This window comes from Carcharhinus amblyrhynchos, chromosome 14, assembly GCF_965287045.1.
Source record: "Carcharhinus amblyrhynchos chromosome 14, sCarAmb.v2.hapA, whole genome shotgun sequence".
In the NCBI taxonomy this organism is placed as follows: Eukaryota; Metazoa; Chordata; class Chondrichthyes; order Carcharhiniformes; family Carcharhinidae; genus Carcharhinus; species Carcharhinus amblyrhynchos.
The window spans coordinates 51533865-51558531 of record NC_137337.1 but is presented as its reverse complement, the minus strand read 5'-3'; the positions used below and the strand labels follow the sequence as shown (position 1 = coordinate 51558531).

The 24667-nt window shown below is 43.8% G+C and overlaps 1 protein-coding gene across 3 annotated transcripts in view; it reads left to right on the top strand.

The window, feature by feature from the left end:
* npas3 (neuronal PAS domain protein 3) overlaps positions 1-24667 on the top strand; it is a 1239764-nt gene that overhangs the window by 759723 nt on the left and 455374 nt on the right. The window lies entirely within an intron of this gene.

Here is a 24667-nt window from a genome sequence, read left to right as displayed (position 1 = left end):
TCCCCCGCACCCCACCCCCAGCCAGTGCAGGGTTGGCATTGAGGATCTGGAGTTGAGTCCTGAAGCAGGGGGGTCATGAATAGGGTCCAGCTGGGAGTTTCTCTCTTGAGGGTAGGGGGGGGCATTGAGGCCTCTGGCTGGGGCAGAGAGCGGGGTTGGGTCACCTTCATGCTTGTGTGGTGCAGGTGGAGCTAGTCCATTCTTCCCATGGTTTTGTGGTGCTCCCCTCGTCAGCGGGGAGGTCACCATTTCTGTTTTGAGGAGTATAGTGGATTTAAAGGACACCCCCATCTCTGAACAGCTGGGTTGATGGGTTGTTTCACCCTTATGAGAGGAGAACCTCATCGCACAGCCAGCAGGAAACATTTTGGTTTTCTCACGAGTGGGCACTTAGTTTAAAAATGGGTGAATAGTGATTTTTTTTTCAAAGGTAACCCATTAAATTATTGTGCCTGACTTCTTTTTCAGTTTTAGGATTGTCTCTGCAGTGTTTTTGAGCTACTTCCTTTGACTCTGCCAAAAAAATTTAAATAAAGCACAAGTGTCCATTGTGCTCGAGGTGGAATGAATTAATTCATCTCTCTGAAGGTTCCAGCTGCTAGCAGAAAGAATTCACTCCCATTTTGCAAAGACTGCTTTTTTCTGTTATACTGTTATGGGCAAGTCTGATTGAAAGTGTCTCTTGTTCCTTTAGTAATTGTCCCTTTTCCTGAGTTAGCTAACTCTGATTTCCCTGACTGACATATATCAAGGTCACATATACACAGTATCAATTTTTATTTCCTCTTTTCCTTTCATCTGTTTATTCCACCATGCCTTATGCTTCTCTGGGATTCAGGATGGATAGTAATTCTAATCAGTAATCTGTAAACCGTGTGTGCTGTTATATGCTCCATCTGAGGCCAGAACTCTCCATTCACCTGATGAAGGGGCAAACCCCGAAAGCTTGTGAGTTTACTATCAAATAAATTGGTTGGACTTTAACCTGGTGTTGTGAGACTTCTTACTGTGTTCAGGATGGATCCCAGCTTTTCTTAGTCATTTTACTTATGATCTTATTTTTATTTGCCTACTAATGGCCCTCGTGGTCCCCAAACTAAATTTCTATCTGTTACGGTTAATCTGTTGGTGATCCTACTGTCACAGTGAAAAAGCCAAATGCAGGAAATTTTCCCAAGTATCATAAAAGTCTGAAAACGGGAGTGTTCCACGTTGTTTTTTTGAGTGAGTTCGGCACTGTGTTCTTCCCACACTCAGTTTTTCATACAGCTGGGAGCTTTGCACTGGTGGGATAGGTGGAGCCTAAGTATGCCAGGGAAGTCAGTTGCAGAGTGCTTGGGCGCCATTGCGCAGTGCACTCCAATCTACTAGTGCACCAGGAGACCCCCCCCCAGTCCAAGTACATCAGAGCAACCCCCCACCAACATGGGTCGCTGGCATCGGGGCATTAGGATCCCCCTGCTGAATCTCCAGGCGAACCTCTGATGTGCCCACTCCTGTCATCCTCCTCCCTCTTCCATAGCCTTTCCCATCATGCCCTCCCCTCTATAGCCCCTCCCCTTGTATAGCCCCCTCCCCTTGTATAGTCCCCATTCCCCCCCCCCCCCTCCCCCCCACCCCCCGCAGAGCTCTCTGTTGCCAACCACCCATTTGCAGAGTTCCCCTCGGCATAAGCCCAAGTCATTATACATATCCACCCCCGGCATCTCACTACACACACAGGCCCCACACCTTGGCAGGGCCCCACGCACTTATGATGCCCAACTGGACAACACCAGGTTGCCAGGTGGGAACTGGCAGGCTGACACTGCCCGATGGGCACTGCCTGGCCACACCTCGGCCCACCTGGAGGCTTCAATGGCCTCCGATTCACCCGGCGTGGCCATGGGGCCTGGTTCTGGCTACTGCAGAACAGTAGTGATTCTGGCCAGCATGATATCACCTCGGCAAGGAGGAAGATTCCAGGAAGAAGCTGAGTGGGAGCAGTTAAGTGGCTTTAACTTGGGTTATTTCTAAGTAAATAAACTTCACGCCCAGGCACGAATCTGTTTTCTATCCTTGCCCGCTGTCTTCCCAGCTCATTGACTGGTGTAAATAATTCCCACGGCTTTTTTGTATGCTGGGAAAACCAGGTGGACACACCACTTTTAGTACACTCGAAAACGGGCTGACACACCGCTTTTAGTGTATGAGTAAGACAAGTTGGATGTGCTGTTTTTTCCCCACACTAATTTACACTATTTCCCAGACTGGATCTTATTTTTATGTTTTGTTTAAGGGCTCTTAATTTTGGGATTAAAATTAATCTGTTCCCTTTAAACATTTTAAACAGAAAGGGTGCAAAGCCTATTCATATAAAAATAACCAAAGTTAAAAGATCTTACCTGTTTCTGCATGCTGCTTCCGCCCTCACTGGCAAGACATCATGCCAGCGAGTATTACTACTGCTGTGCAGTAATAGGGACCAGGTGTCATAGCCATGCCAGGGTGATCAGATGCCATTTAAGCCCTCAGGTGGTCTGGGGCATGGCCAGGCAGTACCCGTTGGGTGATGCCAGCCTGTCAGTATTTACCTGGCACTTCAGCAGTGCTCACCTGGCACCTTGACAGTGCCCACCTGACAATATCTAGTTGGGCACCATAAATGTGCCCAAGACAGTGCCAAGGGGGTGGGGCCTGAGTGAGGATGGGGACATGCAGGGATTAGCTCTGCAAGGGGATGGCAATCAAGGGAGGTCTATGCAAGGGGTGGGTCATGGGGAGAGGGCACTGTGCAAGGGATTAGTCGTGCACGGGTGGACTGTGGAGGGGGGTTGTGACAGACGGGACATGTTGAGGATTCACCAGAGAACTTATCGGGAGGGTCCTGATGCTGTGTGGTGGGGGTAGCAATACCACCGATGATAGGCAGGATGTCTGATATCTGTGGGGGGGTCATTTGGGAGGCAGTCATCCGGTGCACTCGTAGATTGGGGCATCCTGCGCAATTTTCTCTGAGCACTCTGCAGCCAGCTTCCCCATCATATGTAGGCCCTGACTCCATTCCCCCTGCTGGCGCAAAGCTTTCAGCTTTGGAACGCTCTTGATTTCAGAATTCCACAGGAGATTCCACCCAAGGTTAACTTAATAAAACCATAATCTATATAGCCCAAACCAATGATAAAAGAAACCAATGAACGTCCACGGAAAACTAAACGACACACAGATTCTCATAGCTGTAGACTTCAAACATTTAATTCTCAACACTCGCTCACAGCTATACATTCTTAAAGACAGAATACTGCAAACTGACAATCCCTTACTAAAAAGTTTGGCACACATGGTAATCAGATTCACCCATTCATAATTCCATACACCACTAGAAATATGAGATAAATATATTAAATAAGCAAGGAAAGAAAAATGCAAGACAACATACAAGAGCAGATTACAGAAGGTCAAGAAGCCATTAGTTTACTGACAAACAGACAGCACTTAGAGGTACATAAGGGATCAATTCAGACAGGAAAAGGATTTATACTTCAGCTAAGTACACAGATCCTCACAGGTTACTTCTTTATTTTTGTTGCCTTTTCACACAGCCTCTTAATTATACTGTGGGCTATGAATTCATTTCTTACTTTCTCCTAACTATCTTAACTTTATTTTTGACTAGGTGGGATTTAGATAAATTGTTTTGGTCAGTCACACAAGCAGCTAGTGTATCATCTTGTTGAAAGGGGAGCTTACCTCCTGTAACTGCTGCTACTAACAGCTGCTGTTTTCCCAATTTCCCTTTTAACTTAAATATCTGAAACTTGCGTAGAGATTGACCAGCTTCTGTAGGGCTGGTTAACTGATTCCCTTAATGCTCCTCTGCATGCCATAGCTCCTGTGAGTGCCTCTTATTTATCCTGTTACTTTTTGGGAGCTCCTGCCTGAGTTGCTGTACCTCAATCAAGGCAGTTTCTACATGCAAACTGGACATATGCTGCTGTTGCAATATTGTAGCTAACTATTCAGTTCCTAATTTTCAAGTGCAAACCTGCCTCTTTAATCCATTTATCTCCTGTTGTTTTTGCTGGAATTGCTTTCTCAAATTCTCCATCTTCTAAATTGTTTTTTATTCTTCAAAATCTCATCAACTTTCCGAACATGTTCATTAAACCAAACTACCCATTGTTTTTCAGCTCTTAACTTCTTTGCTCCATTAGTCTCCTTACTACAGTCAGAGACCCGTATTCTGGGTTGGATTCTCAAACCGACCCAGTGACTTCCCATTTCAAATGCTGACCACACTACCTAATGACTGGTAAATGAACAAACTAAAAGTTTATACATTTATAAGTCATAAGTAGGCTTACATCAACACTGCAATGAAATTACTGTGAAAATCCCCTAGTCGTCATACTCAGGTGCCTGTTCAAATACACCGAGGGAGAATTTAGCATGGCCAATGCACCTAACCAGCATGTCTTTCAGATTGTGGGAGGAAATCGGAGCACCCAGAGGACACCTACGCAAACATGGGGAGAACGTGCAAATTCCACACTGATGGTGACCCAAGCGGGAATCAAACCTGGGTCCCGGGTAGTATGAGGCAGCAGTGCTTGCCACTGTGCCGCTCCCACCTTCTGCTGTTCGCTTTCGATCCAGTGTTCGATATTGCAAAGACCTGCCAATTATCCCAACTTTTGTGGTCAAAGATTGAAACCACTGAAGTCTATAAGTTGCAGTAACTGACGCTTTATTCAGAAACAATTTGAGGGATACAACCTTGATCCTAAAAAATATCTGACTGGTACCAAGGATGTTCAACATATCTTGTAGTTATCACTTTTTCACTATTAATCCTAATAAGCAGCATTATACTCTAATAAGCAATATTATATTGGCTGCTGCTGTAATTTAACTAACTGAAAGATGTAGTTTTGCTTACCCATTCTATGAAAGTCATTTCATTTGTCCCTTTCCCATGCCATCATGCTGAGAAAGGTCTCTGATCACTATTCTTTTAAAGCTGTTAATGCTCATAACTACATTTATCCACTTCAAAGCTATTAATGTTTAATGTCAAATTATTTCATTTGGCCTATTTCAGCACAGTTCACAGTGCTTTCAAGTTTTGTATCATCCATAAATTCTGAAATTGTGGTCTGTACGTCAAAGTCTAGGTCATTAATATTAACAAGAACAGCAAGGGTCCCAATGCTAACCCCTGGGGAACTCCCCTACAAATCTTCCACCAACTCGAAAAAAACATCCATTAACTTATATTTTCTGTTTCCTGGCTAACTTTGTATCAATGTTGCTACTTTCTATTTTATTCCATGAGCTAAAACTATTCCCTCAAGTCTGCTGTGAAGCACTGTATCAAATGCCTTGTGGTTCAAGTAAGAGCATCCCAATGGTGTGGCAAACTGTTTTAATCCACACCAGTCTTTCAGCCACACATTTAACTCTCTGATCTATTCATCCTATGCCAATTTGTTCATGCAGTACATATGTGATTCTGTTCTTTAATTTTTAATTCAGCCTCCTTTGCAGAATCTCTTCATTCTACCTGTTTTGTTGGTAGTACCAACTTGAACCACAACATCTGGACCTCTCTCACTCAGTAGACGACAGTGCCTTTGGGACTCACATTCTCAACTGCAGAGAACAAGGTCCTTATCTCTCTAATCATATTGTCCCCTTCTACGACTACATTTGTTTTATTCCCCACACCCCAACTTGAATGGTCCCTTCTACCAATGCAGAATAACCAGTTTGCTCATCTTCTTTGTGGTCCCTGACCTCCACCTCACATGCTACAAGAATAATGGGCCTTGCCAATGATGTCCACATTTTATAAAGGAGTAAAAAATATTTCTTGGCTGCTTAAAGGTAGTCCTTCTTTGCATGTCATTTTAACTTTCCTCTGATCTGTTTTATAATTCTACTCTATGGGGCGAATTTTGCTGTTCCACCTGCCATGGGAATCAGAGTGGGTGAGTGGCAGACCGTGGAAAGGTCTGTTGATCTTAGGCAGGATTTTACAGTTTTGGAGCGAAAAATCCCACCCTGTATGTTTTACCTGCCCAACATGGCTTTTCATCTGTTGAATGATTAGTTTTTGAATCTAACACTACCTTCCTAAATGTTTAGATCTACCCTTTCTCACAGGTATATAAAACCATGCTTGTGTAATTAGGCAAGAAATCTCAGCACAGAAATTTCAGCAGCACTGAGCTTACTGTTACTATAAGCATAATTAGGTTTGGTGTCAGCAGGAAGATCTTGAATGCCAGAGTTTGAACTAACATTGATTCTGATCTCCATAATGCTTGTTGACAAGCATGTCAGTATCATTCAGCTTGTTGACACCTAGTTACATTTGCGAAATAGATAAGCTTCCTTCGGTTACATCAAAACAATAGCGATTACTATTTTTCAAGTTTACCGAACTCTGTTCAAACACTAAAAAAGATCATTGACCGGAAAAGCTGCTCGGTTTTTTAATCTCATAATGATACATTTTTGAGAAATATTTCAAAGGTATGCTTTCTTGTCTACAGTGTATAGGAATTGTGGCTGGAATTCTCAGTCGTTCACCCTCCATCACTAGCGAGAATGACCAATCCCGAGTGAAGTCAGAGAATCCAGCCCTATGTCAATGATTTTGTTGAACCAACATATTCCAAAATGCAGGGTGGGATTTTCTCATTTTCAGGCTAAATGCTCATGTCAGAAGTGTTTGTTCTAATCTCGTTGTTCCAAAGTCACAGCCCCTTTTTTAAAGGGCACCCCAATCTCTGCGTGCAGAGACAGGACCCCTGAAAAAATGAAACTGTCCCCCCCACACTGACCAGGACAGCACCCCTCACAAAAGAGGGGCATCCTCCCCTCCCCCAGCTACAAATAATGGGTAAGCTCAGGCACCCCAATTTCCCAGTGATCTGAGAGACTTTCTGCCATTTCCCCCACACCCTATCATTGGCAGCAGTGTAAGCCCCCATGCCTCCACCCCCACCATGGCAACACAGATCACAGGCTTCAGGATCCTCCCAATGAGTCCCCCATATTGCCACCTCCCCGGCCCACCCTGCACGCCTCCTCTTGTGCCAGTCTACCCCCACCGATCATCCCTTTTGCAAACCCCTCCACCCGGATTGCTCCCCCTTGCGTACCCGCCTCCTCCCCGGCAGATCACCCCTCCTCCTTTGCAAGCTCCCTCTGCCGATCGCCACCGCCCCCCCCCCCCCCCCACCCCACAGAGCTTCCTACCCCACTCAGTTTCCGCCCCCACTCAGAATCCACCACCTTGGCGCTGCTCTGGCAACATTCTCATGCCCAGTGGGCAGTGCTACATTGCCCTGTGGACACTGTCCAGCCATGCCTCCAACCACCTGGGGGCTTCCAAATCCCCCAGGTGAGGTCATCAAGTCTGGTCTCCATTAGTGAAGACCAGTTGTGATTCTTACCTGCGTGCAGTCCACGTGAGGCCGGATAATGCCAAGCCGACTGCATTAATGACACACTTAACGTATTTTTTTTCCATTCATGGGACATGAACGTCGCTGGCTGGCCAGCATTTATTGCTCATCCCTTGTTACCCTTGAAGGGTAGCTAAAAGTCAACCACATTGCTGTGGTTCTAGTTACATGCTGACCAGACCAGGTAAGGATGGTAGATCCTTAGAAAACCAAATGGGTTTTTACAACAATCGACAATGATTCCATGGTCATCAGTAGATTGCTAATTCCAGATATTTTTTATTGAATTCAAATTCCACCATCTGCCATGGTGGGATTCGAAACTAAGTCTCCAGAGCATTATTTGAGTTTCTGGATTAATAATCTAGCGATAATATCACTCAGCCATCGCCTCTGTAATTAAAATTCAGATGAAGTATTCTAACCAGACATGAACAAGAATAACTGTGTTGACTGACATGGAAGCAAACTGAATGTTTCATAACATAAGTATCAGCGACTAGAATCATAGAATCCCTACAGTGCAGAAGGAAGTCATTTGGCCCAGTGAGTCTGTACTGATGCTCCAAAAGAGCATCATACCCCTGCACACCCCACATGTTTGCCCCACTAATCCCCCTAACCTACACATCTTGGGACACTAAGGACATGACCAATTAGCATGACCAATCTACCTAACCTACACATCTTTATGACTGTGGGAGGAAACCAGATCACCTGGAGGAAACTGATGCAGACAGGGAGAATGTGCAAACTCCACACAGTCACCCAAGGCCAGAATTGAACCTGAGTCCATGGCGCAGTGCTAACCACTGTTTCATATGTTCATATTAAATTGATACTTATCTATATGCAGGTAAATTATATATTCTGGTTTTTGGAATGGGAGACCAGAGTGACTGCTATCGATAGGACAAAAGGGTGGGGGCGTTAATTTTATTTTTGATTTTGTCCACAAACAATGTCACAGGAATTGAATCCTGTCTTAAGACTTTAAATGGTAATGCATCTATGCAACGAATAACTAAGTTCAAATGGTTTCATATAAGAAGAGACAATAAGGACATGTAAAAAGACCGTTTGTTTGCATCTTGTGCAAACCTTGATAATCTATTTTCCTAAGCAAGATAACCACCCGTTGTTAAAACATCTAAGGCATCATAGTTCTGTGAAACCTCACCTTGACCCTCAAAAGTAATGAAGCAAAACTCCAACCCACACAATTCAACTCTGATCAGTTGGGTTCTGCAAATGATTCATTTATCATCCCACACGTAGAAATCATTGTGCTTATTGAGAATTTTATGATCTGTGACTATCCTTATAATCTTCCTTCCTGTTCTTGGCTAGACAGTCGTCCAGTTTTTAGAGTGAATTGCCATCACTTTAACTGATTTTGCTGGAATTCTGTTTATGCACATCTCAATGGAAAATTGTCCTTTTAATTTCTCTCATTTCTGCTTGCATTAACCACTTGAAAGGCCTTGAATTAAGCCAGTTGATTGAATCCCATTGATTTCTATCAAAGGGAAAGAGCATCTGGAGTTGTTCATACTACGTTATTAAGAGCACCCACTTCACATTGACCCTTTCAATATGCACTCAACAAACACATCCAAATGTTTTTATTTTGTTTAATTTTTATTGTTGGATATAGGCACGTAGGAGTGTAAGCTTTCTCCAATCCTTATGAAAGTTGAAATCATGAAGTAAGTAAAAAAAAATCCAAAAACTGTCAATTTTCTTGTACTCAAGACGATTATAAATTATCCCAATTAACGTTTAAGTTCTTCCCAGAATTTGACCTTCATAAATAAAAAATTCTTTTAGAGAATGCTGCTCTTACTAGAAATTATTTATTGCGCTGAATCTTCCAACAAGTGGCAATCAGCTTTGAATTGCCACTATGTTCCTATATTTTTACACAGTGCCAGAGGTCTATATTCTGGGCTAGACTACCAAACTACGCCGCTTCAGAAATGCAGAGGCTGCCTGTTCTGGGAGTACTTTTTTGTAGGGCAGGATCATTAGGGGAAGCCAAGCTATGCCCCCTTTTTGTATCACTGAGTGTTATATTTTGTTAAGTTTTTATTCACTAACACTGTGAAAAGTTCTTGGAGATTTAAATAGCTGGATAGGGTTGCAGGATGGTAGGGTGAATAGGGTACCAGTTGGTTAGGTGGCAGGTGAAAGGGTGGTTGGTGGCAGGTGGGTAGGATCGTATGATTGGGTCAGCTCTAGTCAGGGGCAGTCAGATGGTCAGGTAGGGAGTTTGTATTCTGGTGGGATTGGGAATGTTGGGGGTCAGGGGGAGCTGGGAAGGGAGTAGGAGAGTCAGGGAGTAATAGGGGAAATATGAGTGTCAGGGAGTCAGAAAATTGGGAGGTTGTTGGAGGATCAAAAGGAGTCAGAGAGTCAGGAGGAATTGATTTTCAATTTTCTAAGTCAAATCTGACTTAAATTTGAAAGTATATGATATGCTTCATTATATTATTTCAACAGCACACCCATGATCTCTATTGCCTAGAAGGACAAAAGCAACAGGTGCAAAGCCAACTTATCTTCCAAGCCGTACACCATCCTTGAAAGTTTATCACTGTTCCTTCATTAGAATATAGAAGTGAAGCATCAGTATGAATATTAGAGAATTTTTTCATTATAACCTTAATTATAACTTGTACCACACACTGTGCTTGCTGGTGGTTTTGCCAATGAAATCATTTCGCTGGCAGTGACCAGGGCTGGATTTTTTAAAATGTTGTCTGCCATTTCTCAGGAATCTCTTTTGCTGCTTCCATATGCTAACTGCATTGCAATAATTGTTGTTGTACCAGTCAGCAATACATCGCTGGCAAGCTTCCTTTTGTTTCCAGGGAGAGGGCACAGATTCAGTGATGGGAAAGAATTCCAAAGGCAGCATGAGGAAAAGCAGTGTAGCAGAGGAAGATGCAAATGTGGCTTTAAAAAGGGAATTGGATAAGTCTGGGAAGGGAAAAAATACATGACTACAGAGAAAGACTGATTTTTGAGATTAGGTGGATTGTTCTTGAAGGCCTGGCGTTGACTGGCCAAATGAAGCAGTAATCAATTTATGCGAGATCTGATCGTGGTATTGGCTGATGTGATACACATTATTGAAATTTCAAACACACAGGTGTCAACTGAAAGTTTGTGCTATTGACTCACGGCTAAGCATGCACTCAGCTGCACAAGGGACCTCCACTGGTGTTATTTTAAGGACCAACTTCAAACTTGTAGAAGAAGTGTTTTTGACTTCAGGTACTGTGGCTTGTTATTGCAGGTCGTTTGGTGAGCTTGTGCCTCCATTCATGGAGTTAAAGGAGGGGGCTGGGATTGTGGTTCCTCTGGGTCTGCAGCTCCAAAGAATGGAGAGAGCCGACAGAGAGGGGAGGACAGCTCTCCACAGTTCCTTTATGTAAGCGAGTCAACAGAAATGCCTGAGGCAACTCAGTTTAACTGACAGTGGCTGTAAAGGTCACGGTGGCATTGAACTTTTAGGTGGATAAGGCTAACATCGAAAATATCCCAGTACACTGTTCATTGATGCAATGGGAGGTGACAGAAACCTTTTAGGACAAGAGAGATGATTACATTGTGTTGCTTCTAGGAAGAAGAAGTGTGGTGAGCAGGCATGTGGATTTGCAAGGATTTCCTGATTCTGTTTGGTGCTGGGAGTTATTGACTGCACGTACATGGTTCTGCAGGAGCCCCATGTCTGTCTGGGGGAGGGCGGTTGCGGGGAGAGAGAGAGGAGATCGGAACCACAATGGGTGTAATTTCATCACTGTTCAGTTAGTGTGCATCCATGTACACTGCATCTTCTGATGTGAATGCCTGCTATCTTCGCAGCAGTCATGGTGTCTTTGCAGTGAGGCAGTCTGCCATTCCCGCTGTCTGTGCACCTCCCAGAACTCCCAAGGATGGTTGATAAAGGACAAAATTTATTTCTCCTAGTCATGCTGATGACTCTCCTCTGTTACTCTACTATATGAGGACAGCAAGCCTACAATAAAAAACAGGCTGCCATGAAGATCCTTGTGGTACAGACCATTGGCATACTAAAGCAATGATATCAATGCCAGAAGCACCAGGGGAAAGTCTTTTGGTTCATTCTGAAGTGTGACTTCAAGCATGGAATGGTCTGCTTTATCCTCCACCGTATCGGTATAAGAGAACCAACAAAGAACAAAGAAAATTACGGCACAAGGACAGGCCCTTCAGCCTATTGTAAGGATTAACATTAGAACATAAGAAATAGGACCAGAAGACAATAGATGATTTGGCCCATCTGCTGCTCAGTATGATCATGACTCAGCTTGGGCTTGAACTCTATTTTTTCACCTACTTCCCAAATTCCTTGATTCCCTTTTTGTATCCTTTGTACAAGTACATCCAAGTCTCTCTGAACATCAATATTTATGAGTTTCATGCCTTTAAATCTATTCTGCTCTTCTATTCTTATGACCAAAGCGAATAGTCTCACACTTGCCCATATTATACTCCATACGTAACCTTGTTTCCACTCAAGGAGCTACGAAGATTGCGGCGAGTAACTCACCTCCTGACTCCCCAGAGTCCACCCACCATATACAAGGCACAAGTCAGGAGTGTGATGGAATATTCCCCACTTGCCTGGATGGGTGCAGCTCCAACAACACTCAAGAAGCTTGACACCATCCAGGACAAAGCAACCCGCTTGATTGGCACCACATCTACAAACATTCAATCCCTCCACACCAACACTCAGTAGCAGCAGTGTGTACCATCTGCAATCCAATTCACCAAAGATCCTTAGACAACATCTTCCAAAGCCATGACCACTTTCATCTTGAAGGAGAAGGGCAGCAGATACATGGGAACAGTTCCACCAGCAAGTTCCCCTCCAAGCCACTCACCGTCTTGACTTGGAAATATATCGCCATTCCTTCGTGGTCACTGGGTCACAATCCTGGAATTCCCTCCCAAACGGCATTGTGGATCAACCTACAGAACATGGGCTGCAGTGATTCAAGAAGGGAGCTCACTACTACATTCCCAAGGGCAACTAGGAATGGGCAATAAATGCTGTCCAGCCAGGGAAGCCATATCCCACAAATGAATTTAAAAAACTATCTCTTTTTAATCTATCAGTGTCCTCCTCACAGCTTGCTGCCCCAGCTAGCTTTATCAGCAAACTTAGATACATTTCTGTCTCTGTCCAAGTCAACTATTTAGATTGTAAATAGCTGACACCCCAGAATGATCTTGTATCCGCCCCACTAGTCACAGTTTGCCAATGCCCTTTACATCTTAGGGGATGATTCTCTCAGATCGCTGTGCTAATTTTTTAGCGCAGCAAGCCAGGAGAATCGTGTGGGCTGCGGTTCCCTGGGTTCCCATGAGTGTTCGTACCCCACTAGCACCTCCCTGTGCCGGATTTTTGGCAGGGAGGTGGGGCAAGCATTTAAATAATGTTTTAAAGATCATTTAAATGCTATTAGCATGGTGCACCTTTTGCAATATGAGCAATTGATTCTTCTGTGCAGCCCCCCTTTAAGAGGACTCTTTGATTTATAGGATAGCTGAAACATGTGCATGTCTTGCATACTGGACAAGGTTCTCTGATCTCATCCATGGCCAGCAAATGGCATTCCAGCCAAAACTCCATTTGCTTTCAGGGGCACTGGAGAATCCCAGCCACAAATAAGGATGGGGATTTTCAGCGACTGTTTGCTTCTGTGCTGGACGTGAAGCTAGTCTCATAGGATGCATGTTGACTTCATTGTCATGAGAAAGCAGCACAAATTTTGTGGCAGCGTGAACAGATTGCAAATTGCAAGCCATGCCCCCTGGAAACAGCTGCAAACATTTTTTTAGTTACACATAATATTTTGTTCCGGAAATGTTTAACCAGGCTAGTCCCTATAAAAGCTAACTATAAGACACAGTACATGCTAAAATATTTATAGGATCAAGAGAAATCAGAGTAGAGTAATTGAAAGCAAATGACAATAGCTGAGGGAAGTTTGCCAATTAGCAAGAACTTTTAACTTAACTGTCTATAGGCCAAAATGTTGCGCAGAAATTGATTGCCTTTCTTGCTCTTTTTCAATTTATATGTATTTTTAAGCTGCCATTATAGTAAATTACAGGATGTGTTGTTTTATTATCTTTATGAATCTGGTTTATTTAATGATCAGTTTAATGGACAGTACATTTTAAAGTGTTTACAGTTTGTCTTGTGCAACCTCAGAATGAAACGCTTTTCAACTAGTTACTATAACAGCTTTATCGGAACTGTTTAATTTAAAACAGCTAATTGAACTAACTGTTTATGACTGGCTAGCAGTCATGGTAACCAATCTGAAATATACTTTAGTATTGGGGGGGGGGGGGTTGAGTGAAGAACAATTACAATCTATTGACCAAAAATCTGCTAGAGAATGACAGCTTACACATACGCTGTCAGTTAGATTTGTTTCTGCACTCTTCAGCTCAAAATCCTTTTGCCCTGTCAGTTGCTGGAAGTGTGAGCTGATAGCATCATAGAAAAGGCAACCGAATATCTAGAACCTTGATGAATGAGGTGATGAACAGTATATCTTGTTATGCAATGAGATTACAAGGTTGGGAAAGAACCGGAGATAGGACTAGGGAGGGTGAATTAAAGTGGGTGAATTTAATTTCGGATTAAATGCAGAAAGAAAAATAAAGATAACGAAAGAAAGATTGGATTAGAAGTGGAAGATTAAAAGAAAAATAAATTTAAATTTGAAATTGGACTCTTTTTAAAATCTTCGGCAACAATGGGCTCCCTGAAAGAGTGAGACACCACACTTTCAATTCTTCACCTTCTGGACCAAAAAGGTTGTCTGACAGCCACTTAACACTTATATTGTTAAATAGGTAATTACACTCTTAGAATGGAATTGTTCCCTCCAGCAAGCAATGGACTAATGGGGGAAGGGGACAAAAGAGATGTATTCAAGAAATTAGGTGAGAGTGACTACTTTTGACATCAAGGCAGCAATTGACTGTGACATCAAGGAGCTTTCAATACATCGAAGTTAATGGGAATTGGGGAGTGTGGGGAGGGGGGAGGTGAAAACACACCACTGGAGTCATATATAGCACAAAAAATAATTCTTGTGATTGTTGGAGGCTAATCATTTTAGCCCCAAGATACAGCTGCAGCAGTTTCTCATGGTAATGTCCAAGGTCCAACCATCTTCAGTCAAAAAAATCAGTTTTCCGATGGTGGAAATGATAACAGGAACTTGCAGTCCCAACTGTCATGGCAGGAAAATGGCAGCTGGCCATTCCTGGCAAAGGATGTTGGGAAGCCATTTACCATATCATTAGCAAGATTCAAGTTATCACCGGACCAGAATCTTTTCCGCCCGTCTAATCATTCATCCATCTGTGGGAGTTCACACCAGTCCAAAATATGACGGTTCAAACATGGTGTGCACACGTTGAAGCGAACCAGATGGCAGGTTGGAGCAAAGCAGGCTGGAGGAGGTGAAAGTTGCACTGTCACTGGGGTGGGAGAGGGAAAGGGCTTATGGAATGTGGGGATGGCAGACATAAGATGACACAGACAGGTGGGAATGCCAGAATGGAGGAATCTCAGCATGCAACGGGACCAGGAAGTGGTGCAAGAACTATGGGAGAGCTGGGGACAGTGAGGGAAAAGGTATCAGAGGGGAGGAAGCACAGTAAGAGACAGTGAGGATGGGGGCAGTTTCAGATGGGGAGGTGGAGTGCTGGTCTGTGTGCATCTCTGGCAGAAACTGGGCATTCTGCAGGATAGAATTCACTATGGCATGTGCCATGGAGACCTCAATATCTACACATATTGGTATCACTGCATCAGAGAGAATGTGGGCTCCTCCAAGTCAAATACTGCTCTCTTCAGGGCCTCTGACACCTCTGCCTGATGTTCCTCCCCTCCCACTGCATCTCCAACATCTTACCCAGCACTGCTTCCAGAGGCTTGGCATCAACCATAGACTTAGCGTAGGTCTCTTTCCCAGTAGTTCTCTGAGTACCGGTGACCTTGGCTGTTCCTTCCTTCTGCTGCTGTGGGCAATTGTCAATGCAGTTACCACGAGGGTATGAGCTATGACCCACTGAGGTGTGTGTCTCTGGGCTGTTGGAGGATGCAGCTGAATGATGTGGCAACACTACAGATGACGGTTCTTGATCATTGTCACCCGCCTCGCTTCTCTGTGGGCTGAGGCTGGGCTGAAGATTGTTGCATGGCCTCACCCTCTTTCTGCTGGCAACTGGAATGGAAAATTGCGAGAATGAGTGACGGCATGATTCCTACATTGCACCAAGCATCACCTTTAGGTTTCTATGTATAGAGGTTAAGTATGCTTCCTGACTGGATAGCTGGGGGAGGCCAGCCTCACCATCACCCAAAGAACTTAGGTAATTTGTTTGTTTTTGCACTGCAGGTGGTCTTCCCTCAAATTGAATTGGCATTCACCACACTTCGAACATGCAGATGTGGAAGATGGATTGGCCTCCTCCTCCCGTCATCCATAATAAGAACATAGATCTGCATGGCAGATGCAACATAATGTGGATAAATGTGAGGTTATCCACTTTGGTAGCAATAATAGGAAGACAGATGATTACTTGAATGGGTGTAAATTGAGAAAGGTGGATACTCAATGAAACCTTGGAGTCCTCGTCCATCAGTCACTGAAAGTAAGTGTGCAGATACAGCAGACAGTAAAGAAGGCAAATGGTATGTTGGCCTTGTGAGAAGATTTGAGTACAGGGGTAGGGAAGTTTTGCTGCAGTTCTGTAAGGCGTTGGTGAAGCCACATCTGGAATATTGTTTGAAGTTTTGGTGTCCTTATCTGAAGAAGGAAGTCTTTACTAAGAGGGAGTACAGAAAAGGTTTATCAGGCTGATTCCTGTGTTGGTAGGTAGTCACATGAGGAGAGACTAAGTCATTGGAGTTTAGAAGAGTGACAGGGGATGTCATAGAAACTTATAAACTTCTAACAGGGTTAGACAGGGTAGATTCCGAAAGAATGTTCCCAATGGTGGAGAAGTCCCGAACCAGAGGGTCATAGTTTGAGGATCGGGGTAAACCTTTTAGAACTGAAGTGAGGAGAAATTTCTTCAACTAGAGAGTGGCGAATGTGTGGAATTCACTACCACAGAATATAGTTGAGACCAAAACATTGCCTGATTTTAAGAAGTTAGATATAGCTGTTGGGGCTAAAGGAATTGAGGCAAATGAGAGGAAGGGGGGATCAGGATATTGAATTCGATGATCAGCCATGATCAAACTGAATGGCGGAGCAGGCTCCAAGAGCTGAATGGCCTACTCCTGCTACCAATTTCTATGTTTCTGTCCATTATTGCTTAAAGAAGTGTGTCTAGTAATCTGAACCTTGGGACAAATGCTTGTTGACTCCTGCCTGCCATGTCCAGCTTCAAACTTCAGTGCACAATGAATGAGTAGCCGTCAGGATATGATGGCTTGTCCCACTGAGCAGACTGGGGCTATACTCATTGGAATTCAGAAGAATGAGGGGAGATAGAAACGTATAAGATTATGAAGGGAATAGATAAGAAGTTGTTTCCACAGGCAGGTGAAACGAGAACTAGGGGGCATAGTCTCAAAATAAGGGGAAGCAGATTTAGGACTGAGTTGAGAAGGAACTTTTTCATACAAAGGGTTGTGAATCTGTGGAATGCCCTGCCCAGTGAAGCAGTTGAGGCTACCTCATTGAATGTTTTTAAGGCAAGGATAAATACATTTTTGAACTGTGAAGGAATTAAGGGTTATGGTGAGTGGGTGGGTAAGTGGAACTGAGTCCACAAAAAGATCAGCCATGATCTCATTGAATGGTAGAGCAGGCTCGAGGGGCCAGATAGCCTATTCCTGCTCCTAGTTCTTATATTCTTATATCAAGTTTAAATGTCTGCACCATCCTTTCAGCCAAACCATTCCATGAAGGTGAAAGGGTGCTGTCCTAATGTGTTTGATTCCCTTAGGAAAGCATGAAGGTTTGAAACTCAATGTTAGTAAAGGCAATGCCATTGTCAGAAACCAGGACTTCAGGTATCCTGTGCATGCAGAAACTTTGTCATAGTTTCTCAATGGTAGCTTGGGAAGCTGTGAAGCTCATGTAATGCTCTGTAAGTATTTGGAGTGCGCATCGACTATAATTAAAATCACAGAGCCCATAAAAGGCCAGCAGAGTCCGCAAGCTCTCGCACTCAGGGCCTACCAGACCACTCCCATGGATGTAGGAAGTTTGGGAGGAGGGGGGTGAATAGTTCTTATTTCTCTGGACACGACTCATGAGTCACACTGTCCGACCAAGTCTGTAATGTCTGCGTGAAGACTAGGCCACCATGTGTAGCTCCTGGCTAGCATTTTCATTTTCAAAATCCCAGGGTGGCCATGATGTATTTCCATAAGTATCGGACATCGTACTGGATGAGGGACAATTATGCGGATACCCCAGAGGATAATGCCATCCTCAACCCTGGACTATCTGATGAAGAATGACAAGCTCAAAGATGTGCAGGTTAGGTTGATTGGCCATGCTAAATTGCCCCTTAGTGTCCTGAGATGTGTAGGTTAAAGTGATTAGTGGGTTAAAATATGCAGGGATATGGGGATAGGGCCTGGGTGGGATTGTGACTGGTGCAGACTCGATGGGCCGAATGGCCTCTTCCTGTACTATAGGGTTTCTATGATATTTCCAAGATAGGGTTTCATTCCATCTGAGGTTGTCCCTCCTATAATATTATATGTTATAATTTTGATAGGACTGGGTCTTTCTGCACCCAGCCTTGATTTGTCTTGCAGACACTGGCAAGGTGTCCAAAAAATTGAGCATCGTCATGACATCTTCTACAGTTGGTAATGAAGCAGGGCTTACAGGCAACGGCAGACAACTTAGTGCATCGGCGTTAGCTATCCAGTTCTCAGTATTTGTAAGCTGCTAGAAATAAGACACAATGGACAGAGGCAGGGAGGGTATTGCCTTATCTTCTTTAAGACATCCCAGCAATGGTTTTTGATCAGTTACTTTGATGAACCTGCCTATTGTAGAAATACTGATGGAATTTTTCAATGCCAAAGACAACTGCAAACACCTCTCTGTCTATCCGGCAGTACTTCCATTTGGTGTCAAAGAGGGTTCCTGATGCATATGCAATAGACTTCTCTGTTCCATCTTTCGAGTGGTGTGCCAGTACCACCCAAATTCCTTTAGGGGAAGCATTGCATATCAGGATAAGGTCGTTTGTGGGGTCAAAATAGGCCAATAAATTAAAGGACAAAGTTGGTGTTTAACACTATTGAAAGTATCCAGCAATGGTGTCCTCCAAGACCACTTTTGATGCTTCCATAATAGAGTATGCAGAGGGGCCAGTAAAAAAGCCAAATTCAGAATAAATTTCACATAACAACTCATTAACCCCAGGAAGAATTTCTGGTCCTTGGAGATGACACGTCATTATTGGCCCTCACCTTGTCCTCCACCTGATAGCCCAAAGAGGTCACAACATTTGCTTGGAAGACACATTTTTCAGGTGCACCCCTAAGTCTGAGGATCACTGTAGGACATTTTCCAGGTGTGTTAGGTGTTTGCATTTTGAAATTCCTGTGACCAAGACATCGCCCAGCTTCACCACTACCTGACGTAACCCTTGGAGTATGTTCTCCAATGCCTTTTGAAAAATGGCACATGTAGATGAGACTCCGAAGGGCAGGTGAGTGTACTCATTTAAGAGTTTGTGCAAATTAATTGTCACACAGTTTTGGGAAGTCTTATACAATTCAAGTTGGAGATGTGCGTGGCTCATGTCTAACTTAGCAAATGCTTACCAACCAGTTAATCTTGTGTATAGATCTTCAATCCAGGGCATAGAGTATCTATCAAGTTTGGAAACCCTATTGTCAGTAAGTTGGATCAGCGTACACAGCTTGGGAACAGGAACAATAATTTCAGCCCACTTTGTGAATTGTGCAGTTCTTATTATACCCAGCTTTTCCAGCTGTTCCAGTTGCAACTCTAATTTTTCCAATAAGTAGCATGGAATTGGTCTAAAATACATAGGAGGCATCAGGGTCATTGTAAATCTTACCTTTGGCTTCCCTTATTTCACCAAGACCTTCCTGGAAAACTTGAGGGTACTTAAGGATGGCCTTGTACAGTTTGCTCAAGTCCAGCCTGAAGATCTCCAGCCAGTTCAGTCAGATGTCTTGGAGCCAGTTTCTCCTCATAAGGCTAGGTCTTTGACGAATGCAACGCGAACTGACTACTGTCTATAAGTCACTCGGGTGCTCATGGTGTCCGTTATCTGTAATGGCTCTCCAGTGCAGCTGGTCAGCCTGACCTTTGTGTTTTCTAAGTTCAGGAGCTGAATACCAGCCCGGTGGTTATCAAAACTCTGCTCCCAATAACAGAGACTGCAGTCCCTGTATCCACTTCTATTTTTAATGGGTGGCCATTTACTAACAACTCCACTATTATGAAGGCAACCTTCATTGTGGAGATGCAATTTATTTGCTTTGTCCTTGGTAGATGGCATACCTGCAAAGTGCAGTCAGTCCAGTACTGGCCTTGGCTTCTTTTCAAAATAGCACCCGTTTTGACTGTTCCTATATTTTTGTTTAGATTATGGTCTTCTTCAGCATTTGCAATAGTCCACCTCCATCTTTCTAGAATCTGCTGTCTAGGAGTCTGAAAGTTGTCCCTGTCCTTCCTTGACTGCTTGATGATGCAAATTTGGCTCCACTTTTGTAAGGGATACTGTGATAGTTTGCTCAAACAATTGCTCAGTTGAGGGATAAATGTTGCATGAGGCCTTTCCCCCCGAATCAGAAGACACTGCTATCTGATGTTCCCTGTAGTTCCTCAGCTCCTTTCTTTGCATTCTCCAATAATAGAAGTATCTCAATAGCCTTCTCTAGATCCAAATTGGGTTCTGCCAATAATTTTGTTTGGACTCTGACATTGTTAATTCCACAGACCAGTTTATCTTGCAACATGTCATTCAGGGGTGCCCGAATTCAGTGCCAAGCCAATTTCGTAGCTTGGTCAGAACTCCATTGACAGATTCCCCAGAGGTTCACCCTGCTGTGTTCAAACGGTATTGCTGGAGTATTATGGAAGGTTTCAAGTCACAATAGCCTTCAACTAAGTGCACCAATTCATTGAAGGTTTTGGAGTCAGTGGTATCTGGGTTGTTCTGGCTTTTTATTACACTGAAGGTTGAGATCTCACGTGACATCAATAGGATTGTTTCTTGTCCTCTTCAATATTGTTAGTCTAAACAAAATAATGTATAAGCACTGCATATTGGGCCAGTCTTCTATGCTTGCATCATAGGCTTCAAGTTTACCAAAGAGAGGCATTTTTCATACGAGGGGATTACTTCTCCCATCAGTAAAGGCTGTCTGGAGGAAAGAAAAATACTTGTTTTCCCCCTCGTTGCCAATGTAATAATCTCACCAAGTCCAGTCTTCCATTTACCTTTATTTACAATGTGCATAAAGTGCCACTTGGCAGCTATAGTGTACAGGTCAAGCCCCAACCTCCTTTGACTGCTGGCCCAATTGGAGCCAGCTGGCTTTAAACCCGCATCTGCTCCTTTCTTATTGAGTAAGCCTCCATTCACCTAATTGGGGAGCTCATACTCTACGTGGCCTACGTGGAGGTCTATTGATGATCAGTAATATGCCATTTGTAAGGGTTCTGCTAGGCTCTGCAATGACAGTCCCTCTCCTCTGACTTCTCACTCCTGCTGGGGCCAGAATAGAAATTCCCAGCATTCAATTTTTGTAGTAGAATTAATGTACACATGCAGCAACTTCATGAAATTGTACAAGTTATGGGCAAGGTGCTGGTTTTGCAAAGCTAATGGTGTAAGTTGTCCAGCAACAGGCAGTGATTTGCAATTCAGAGGTATTCACTGAGCAGCACATTGGCACAGTAGTTAGCACTGCTGGCTCATAGCTCCACATACCCAGGTTTGATTCTGGCCTTGGGTGACTGTGTGGAATTTGCACATTCTCCCCAGGTCTGCATGGGTTTCCTCCTGGTGTTCTGGGCTGAAAACTGGACGAGCCCTGTAACAGGTGGGAGATCCACATTATGGATCAGATAGCCAAGTTGAAAGTTAGATCCCCTAACACAAATCTTCAGAATGTTTTTTGAAGCCATAATTTCTTTCACTAACCCTATAAGAAGTATTCATTCATGTGTGTGTACATATGATATATTGTTCACATGTTTTAAGTATTTTCCGTTCAGGTTATTTTGAAGAAGGACTAAAGTGATTCATCTCTGTTGTGGTGCATTTTGTATCACACTCAGCTCTCGCTGATTCAGATTTGGATGATATCTAATTCCATGATGATTCAAACTCGGGCTCAAGAGGTTTCTATCTATCAGAATTTCATGCTCATAATCCAACATGTCTTAATTTCCAGATCAATTCCTAATCTTTGCTAAGATCAAAAAAGACAAATTACCTCCAGTAACCACTTGGATGATACTGCAGTTCAGAGAATTGCCTTACTGTCTCATAAAGATAAACCGACTTAACAGCATGCATAATTCTTCCTTTCTCATCTTCTTTTGATTAATTTTGGTAAGAAATTTTGTATTCAGGAGTCCGAAGCCAAGATCACACATTTTTGAAGCATAACATTGAAACTGTCATGCCAGTTACATAAACAATTATTGTATCATTTGTCTGATTTGTAATCGAAATTATAAAAACAGTTTCACCATAAAATAGATGGACTTTGTCTTCAGCTCTGCATAGAAACCAATAAATACACAGACATAACTGCAATTATCCACAGAATTTAATGTAAATAGCTCAGCAAACACATAACAAACACAAGCTTTTTTGCGTTAAAAAATGAATAAAATTAGACCCAAAGCAATTTCTTTTTATTTATTTCAACTATTTACCATGAATAAAGTACTGATATTGAATCAATTAGCATAAATTAGACTATCCCAGTCAGGGTCAATATGTTTTCCTTTGCTGCATTCCTCAGAGTGATTTAAAAAAGACAATCGCCAGTCATTCCCTCCCCCCCACAGCGATCTCTCCCTTGCTCCCCAATTGCACTCCTCGCAGCAGAGTCCCATCGCCCTCAGTCAAGGCTCTGCCCCTCTGGTTCTGCTGCCATTCTAGCCCTGCTCCTGCCCCGAGCACAGACCAGTAGGCAGTGCCAGACTGCCCAGACTGCACTAGGCTGGTACTGCCCCATGGGCACTGCCCGGCCCTGCCCCTGACTACCCAGGTGACTAAATAGCCTCCAATCGCCCATCACATCTGGTCCCTCTTGATGGAGACCATGTGTGATACTTGTCAGGGAGAACTTCGAAAGATAGCATCCAGAGCTCGTTAATGACATTCAAGTGATGTCATTAATAATTAAATTGGCTTTGCACCAATTTTGCTGGCAAAGTGCCGGTATGATCAGTGGAGGCAAAACACCAGGCGCAAGCCTGATTTTTTTGCCTCCTGCCTGATCTTACCACCACACCTCAACAAAAGTTGGGTGGAATGAGATGGTAAGGTTGCACTCAATGGGTGGGATTTTATGGCCTCGCTCATCCCAAAACTGTAAAATCCTGCCTGAGGTCAATGGACCCGTCCATGGGTTTCCCCCCAGCGACCGCCCCCCTCACTCGCTTCGATTTCCCTAGTAGGCAGGATGATAAGATTCCAGCCAATATCTTGGCATCTAGCCAGTCAGAATTTTATCGGTGGAATTTTCTCAGAAAAATTCTAAATGATGAATTGGGCAAGAAAACGGGAGACTTTCTCGCTCGGTTTTCCAGTGAGGTATGTGGTGGTAATTTATGGCACTCTGTACATACAGAGGCCATAATGTGATTCTCGCCAGTAAGGGGAGTGAGCAGAGCCTACTCACACTGGGGAGCTGGCTGCAGGCTATTGGGGGTGCCATTACTCAGGTGCCTTGATCTCTCAGTATACTGTATACACAGTAAACTGGGAGATCTGTTACTCCCCGCATTCCTCCCACAGACATCGACCACACCATCCTCTCAATGCACTCTCTTCCAATCGCTAGCTCAATGGATAACCCTCTGGATTGCCACCCCAACCCCTGATGGCTGCTCCCCTCCACTCCCCCATTGCTGGACCCAAACCTGATAGCCGTCCCCCAGTTGCCAGCTTCCTGATTGCCGGCCTCCTGGTCACTGTCCCTCTCAGTTGCTGACCCCAATCCCTGATTCGTGGCCCCACGTACCAGACCCCACACCCTGATGGAAAATCTCCCTTCCCTCCCGTCCTACGGACCTCCCCACCAATGACCTCCCCTGTCAGACTCTGTCCCCATCAGGCCCTGCTCCCCTCAGGCCTCACCCACTTGGCACTGCCCAGTGGGAAGTGCCAGTGCGTGAGGTTGGTAGTGCCAGGATGTCAGGCTAACAGTGTCAGGCTGGCATTGCCCAAGGTGCACTGCCCGTCCCTGTAGCTGACCAGGTAGGCGGTGGCCACTGGCAAGGCCTTCACATCTGGTCCCCTTTGTGGGGAACAATCAGTGATCCTTGCCAGTAATTTCGAAAAGATATGTGAGCCCGGACAATTATATCCTGGGTTTGTTAATTCCATTCATAGCATACAATTAATATTCAAATCAGCTCGTAGATTTTACCAGCAGAACGGGACCAGCAATATCATCACCTCTTGCTCATATTTCCTGCTTGCTATGCTACTCAACCAGCATAACAGGGTGGAAAAATTCTGTCCTATACATAACGGTGGAAAAATCCCGTCCTATATGTTTCAATTAGATTCTCTCTCATTTTCTTAAATTCCAGTGAATACCGGTCCAGCCAACCCAATCTCTCCTTATACTACAATCCGGCCACTTGAAGAATTGGTCTGGTGAATATTTGCTGTGCTTCCTTTATGGCAAGTACATACTTTATTACATAAGGAAACCAAAACTGCACATAATACTCCAGGTGTAGTTTCACCAAGGCCTTTTACAGCTGCAGTGAGTCATCCTTGCTCCTGTACTCAAGTCCTCTTGCAATGAAAGCCAACATTACATTTGTCTTCCTAACTGCTTGCTGTACATGCATGTTTGCTTTCAGTGATTGATATACTTGAACACCCAGGTCTCTTTGTATATCAACATTTCCCAATCTATCACCATTTAAATAATTACC